At 38.5% G+C, this 5,758-nt stretch overlaps 1 pseudogene; it reads right to left on the minus strand.

Moving 5' to 3' along the window:
• Positions 1–1,076: 1,076 nt before the first annotated feature.
• LOC131264884 (putative nuclease HARBI1) lies at positions 1,077–1,681 on the minus strand (annotated as a pseudogene).
• Between the last annotated feature and the right edge of the window lie 4,077 nt (positions 1,682–5,758).

The following is a 5,758-nucleotide window of genomic DNA, read 5'->3' on the forward strand; positions in this document are numbered from 1 at the left end:
ATGTTAATTTTTCGCTTCTTTTTATTTTTTAACCATTTTAGCACATCAAAAAATTTATTTTTCTGGTGAATTTTTTTTTGTTTTAAAATTTGTTTTTTTTTATTTAACCGCCTACACGGGTAGTTATTGTAGTTTTATATTCAAATAACAATTGATTGGATTGTCGTATCAGCATGAATCTTTTAGAATGCCTAGAAATAGTAATTTTCTATCGTTTTGCTAAAGAAAACAAGTTTTTAAACAAATTTAAATAATTTTATTTGCCGTTGTCGGTCGATACCCCTAAAACGTTCCGTATTTCTCGTACTTCGGACCAATTTTCATTTTATAGAGCTGTCGGATCGATTTGTAATTTGCAGTGAAGATACTTAAAGGTGTTTTCCAAAATATTGTATAACTTTTATAATTTCAAAAATTCATTAAGTATATTAATTTGAGGTTCCAAAAAATGTCAACGATATAAAAAAATTAGTATTTTTCTTTTGTACAGTTATGCATTGTGTTCCCTGTTCTTATAAATTCACGTATTTTGTTTTTTGGTTCGTGCATTAACACCCGTATCATGGAAGGAGACACCGTTTTCGCAATTTCCGTCCACTTCCTCTTGCCAAGAACATCTCTAACTGTTACACCACTTCGCCTAAGACAAAGTTTTGTGATTGCCCAGTATTTTTAATTTGGGACGAAACTGTGGGAAATTTGGTTTTGGTACAAAATGAATCTTATTGGCCCTGTACCACTCTAAGACAACCTTAGAATAATGGCAGGTCAAAAACTTGGTAGAAAAAAGTACGTGAATGTATAAGAAAGAAATAGAAAAATAGAAATATTCGTTGCTTAATCATCCATGGTTTTAAAGGATAAGCAGAGTCCCCTAAACAACAATAAAAAAAATCATAAATATTGGATACAAGAATGTAAATATGTAAATAGACAAACCCAACAGCTTCATCGTTCGGTCACCACTGTTTCATTTTTCTTCTAAGTATAAAGATATTGGGCTTGTATTGTATTATCTACAAATAGGATCATTTACCTGTGGTCACAAATCTAGAAGATCATTATCAATAAGCATTTTATAAAGAAATGTTAAATTTAATATTTACCATTAAAGCGTTTAAACTGTAAATCCCTTTTCTATTCAAATATTGAATTGGGATGTCGTAAAGTGCGACAATTCTGATGTGAGTTCCATCGGTGCACATCACTGCACAAGGCCAGGTAATTTTTTATAAATAATCTCCTGGCGTCTGCTTTTTCGTCGGCAGTCATATCCATGGTTATGAAATACGCTAGTTCACGTTCCAACGCGGCTAGAGTTTGATCTAGCGTTGCAGAAAAAGTAGATTGGGCAATTGCCACAGTAAAATCGTTACCAACACCTTGTTGGTACGACCGTTGTGCAAAAACTCGCAGTTTTGTTCTCAATTTTTCTTCCGCCGATAACCCACACTTATGCTTATGCTAGTTCCACTTTGGCAAGGATTTCTTCAAACAGCCTCTTCGGAACTCGGTAATTGTTAATGAAGCTGAAAAAGGAACATGTTAAAACAGTGGCAACGATTGTTGAGCCAATATGCTTACGTTTTATCCGATAATTCAAGCGGATCAAAATGCTTCTTCAATCGCCTATCTCCTCTTCATTCTCCGCATCATTTAAAAAGAATAATGAATTTATCATTCTAATGTTTTGGATGCTTCACGAACTAAAATGCTTCTCGATACGATAGAAGTCGCACTAATTGTAACGTTGTTAAAAGTAAACAAACTCTAGGTTTCCATGGTAATTTGACAGACGGCGAAACCACTCGATAGGTATTTTTATGGGTTGTTATAATTTTACCGACTGCTCAGTTGAATACATTCGCGATACCAATTCGAGTAGATAAATTTATCGGTCGATATAATCAAACGGGTTGGTAAATTTTATCGACTGCTTTCGCGATAGGTACCATTGTTGTGTGTTTCTTAGAATCGATTAACTCTTTCTTTGTTGCTTGAGTTCGGTTAGCTACATTAGGTTAGATTACATCATTCTGCTACAGTGTGCCAATATTCATCGCACCGATTGCAAGCTCCGTTTCTCCTTGCGATGGCCCTATCTGATGGCAAGATAGGATAATTGATTCATCAAGCTGGGGATCAATGCGGGTTCGACACTACCCGAGAGCCATCTTTTTATTTTTTTCGATAGCCGAAGCTATCTGACGAGAATTGTCGTTCTCTCGTTGGTTGTCTAGCGATATAATTCGTTGGCGAGGTTTCTAACGATGTTTCCAACGAGAATCGTATGAATTCCTGGTTAGGCGGTTATCCTTCCCAACTCGAAGTTTTAACGTGCGCGGTTCACTCTGCAGGCGTCTGCTAAAATGTTCTCTCCACTCAACCTCGCGGTTTGTAGTCATTTGTGCCGGTTACTTAGTAAGGATTCTGCCTGACCCAACAAAATCTTAAGTTTCTGTACTGTGGTCTCGAATGATAAATCCAGCGGTACACTGGACAGGATAAAATTGATAAAACGCTAATGCTCTGCTACGCCCAATTTACGCACGAGTAATCGGGTTTTTGCGTTATCATCCAATCGGGCGGCATTTTTTCGAACAAATCTTCGTAACGAGAAAACCATGCCGTAAACGTTACGTTCGACTCGGCAACAAATTTTGAATTCATTTATGCCTTTTGCTAGTGCTTCCATAATCTGTTCTATATTATTTCCCGTGAGAGCTAATTTTTGCTGCCATGGTGCTGTTGCAACAGTTGAGTCATTATTGCCTGCTGCTGGGGCGTTGGCTGCTGCATTTGCTTTGAACACTTGCAACGGGAATGTTCCTTCGGCTGATGACGCCGATGATGCTGTGGCCATCGATGGCGGGTTGGCACCATTTTGTGAAGGCAGGTTGGCTTCATTGTTTGATGGCGGGTTTTCCGCGTTTTTTGAACCGTTGACCTCTACCGCTATCCCGATGTCCGGCTCGCACACATCTGCATGTGTCGCTCAGTGCGAGCACCTGAGAGTGGCATTCCACGCGACACGTGCGGAACATACACCATAAACTAATATTGTCCATGCTAAAACTTAATTATGTATCAATATTCTCGTTGTTGAGACATCGTGGAATGTAAGTCCACATATGCCGAAACTAATTTTCGCAATCAGAGGGACGAATATGTCCAGCAGCATCTTGGATGGATTGTGGTTATTAATTCGTCTTCGTTTTGTGGGTTTTCCCGTTTTGTTAACTGTTTCCATTGAGAAAATTTATTCTCAATAGGGCTGAGAAACGGGATGTATGGAGGAAAACATATAATGTTTTGATCTTTTTCTTCGACCATTTGCTTCACTTCTACTGATCGGTGGAACGCTACGTTGCCTAATATTATCAAATATTGAGCGGTAAAAATCCTTATTGATTGTCCTATTGCGGGACACATAATGAACAATTCCGCACCTGTTCATCTCACACTCTATAGAAACTATCGAAATTATATCAAGACATTGAAGCCCTCTGAAGCCCTTTGAAATCATCAAGAAATATTATTTCACTTTCATTGAAAATACCAGGAAGTCGTGTAAACTCTTAAGGTATACTGCTTACTTATGGTTCTGACTCTTTTCAATGAATAATTGGATTGATGATTGAGTTGTTGTAGTTGAAACATGTTAAAATGTCTCCTTTACTTTTTTTTTACAATTTGTTTCAACGATAAGGTGCAGTCCGCATCAATTTGTTGCTCCGTATTTGGACTATTTGTTGCTCATTCAATTTTTTGGGCGGCGATCCTCCTCGTACGTCTGCATCTACTTTCATAGCTGTTTGGATTTTTTTAATAACTAGGTATAACGGCACGGTTACACGGGACCATGTTGATGAAAGAGGAATTTCCCCCACACCCCCTTTTTCTCTAGGGGTCCTATTTAGTCTGTGGATGACATAGTCGGGCTTCGTAAAGAGAATGTAGGGCTTAAGAAATGTCAGTATTTGGCAGTGATTTGAACAATCACTGAAATTAAATCTTTTGTTGCCTTGAATTTGCAGAGGTTGAAGAAGACGTCTTCTGCTACGCTTGCCTTGCCTTGTTCGTTGCTGAACAAGCTAATTAAACCAAACTAAACAAGTGGCGAAGGTACATAGAGCATCGTCCCCCATCGACCATCATTGTCCTTTCCGGGTGCGTAAGTTAGTTCATTTTACCCTTTACCAGAAGGACTTCTATGTTGTATCGGTCTAGTGTTGTTTTAGTGCATACACTGGAGGAAAAAAGAATAGCACCACCCTCGTTTTTGGCAATATTTCGTAAACTTCCATAAAATTGGAGCTTTTTCGAGTTTAGTACGTCATTACAATCAGTTTCACAACTTTCCAGTGGATTACGATCGTATTAATGTGGATCAATAACGTGAAAGCCCAATAATTCATGAAATCGGGGAGGAAATAAAAATAGCACCACTTTGGTTTTTTGTTCTTGAAATGCCGGTAGTTCATTATCAGACATTTCGAAATTTTTTCGTCATTTCGTCTTTCTTCAATAAATCCGTTAGTGGTCATGCGATTTCCGAATAAGCCTTGATAAACTTACCGAAAAATCCGGTTAATACATGGAATGCTCGCTTACCTACCTCATGTTTAGGAAATTTTTCACAGCTTTTATCTTACCGTTTCCAGGGGATATCATCTCGTTCTCCACGTAGTGTCTTAAAAAGTGTATTGATTGTCGCAGAAATTTGCACTTTTTCCACTTTATGGTTAAGCCACTGTTTGCTACCTGTGCTACTTCTAACACTTTTGCAGTTCTTGCTAGACACTCTTCTTCTGTTTCACCGTGAATCACAATATCGTCCATCCAACAAATCCATTCTCTAAGTCCATTATAGTGAACCATTTAGCCTCTTGTAATTTCTCAAGCACTTCCTCGACTGTAGGAACTGTCTTTCAATACATCGGCATTTAGTTTTCGGTAATCAACGCAAACACGATTCGTCGACGATTCTGTAATCGCTCTTCAACTTGCTCGTTTACAGCTTTTTCTTCGGAGTAGGCCAGCCTAGTTGGTGGGTCTTAAAACGGCCTCAATTGTACATCAGGAACAAGTTCCATTTCTATAGAGCATTCTTTACTTCCCAGTTGACCGCGGGAGGTTCCTGTTATCCCTGTTTCTTTCTATCATTTGTGCAACCGCTTTTCTGTACCTCGGATGAACTTGATAAACATCACTCTCTTCCTCGATGTTGTACATCCACTTGCTGTCTTCTTCCGAAGTTTTTGGCGCTATTGTAATTCCACGGGTACTGTGGAGTGGAGTGGATAGTGTATTTAACTGACTCTAAGAAGTTCAACCCTTAAGGGGACGGTAAACGAAGCGTAATCGCTTAGTATAATCGTGAATTACGCTGGTCTCTCGTGTATCATCAAATTTCGGGCCAAGCGTAATCTGATTGTCATGTTCAAGGTTGTTGTATACTCTGGTGGCTATAATTGTGTATTAACCTTGGTCATGTTTACATCATCTGTCTATTTTAAAAATAAACAACTGCGGTTTTTTTACGTTATATGTAATCGTTTTCGCGAGGAATGTTTTAAAAAGGTGATTATTCAAAAATGTCGCAAGAAGTATCAACAGACTACGAGAACGACGATTCTTCTCGCCCTCCTCCTCGGAGGAGGCGTCGTCTTTGGATGAAACGATCGAAAAGTTTTTGCGAATCAAAAAAGACGATTTTGAGCTTCTCCTTTCGATTGTTGGTCCAACAATTACCAAA

This window comes from Anopheles coustani, chromosome 3, assembly GCF_943734705.1.
Source record: "Anopheles coustani chromosome 3, idAnoCousDA_361_x.2, whole genome shotgun sequence".
NCBI lineage: Eukaryota > Metazoa > Arthropoda > Insecta > Diptera > Culicidae > Anopheles > Anopheles coustani.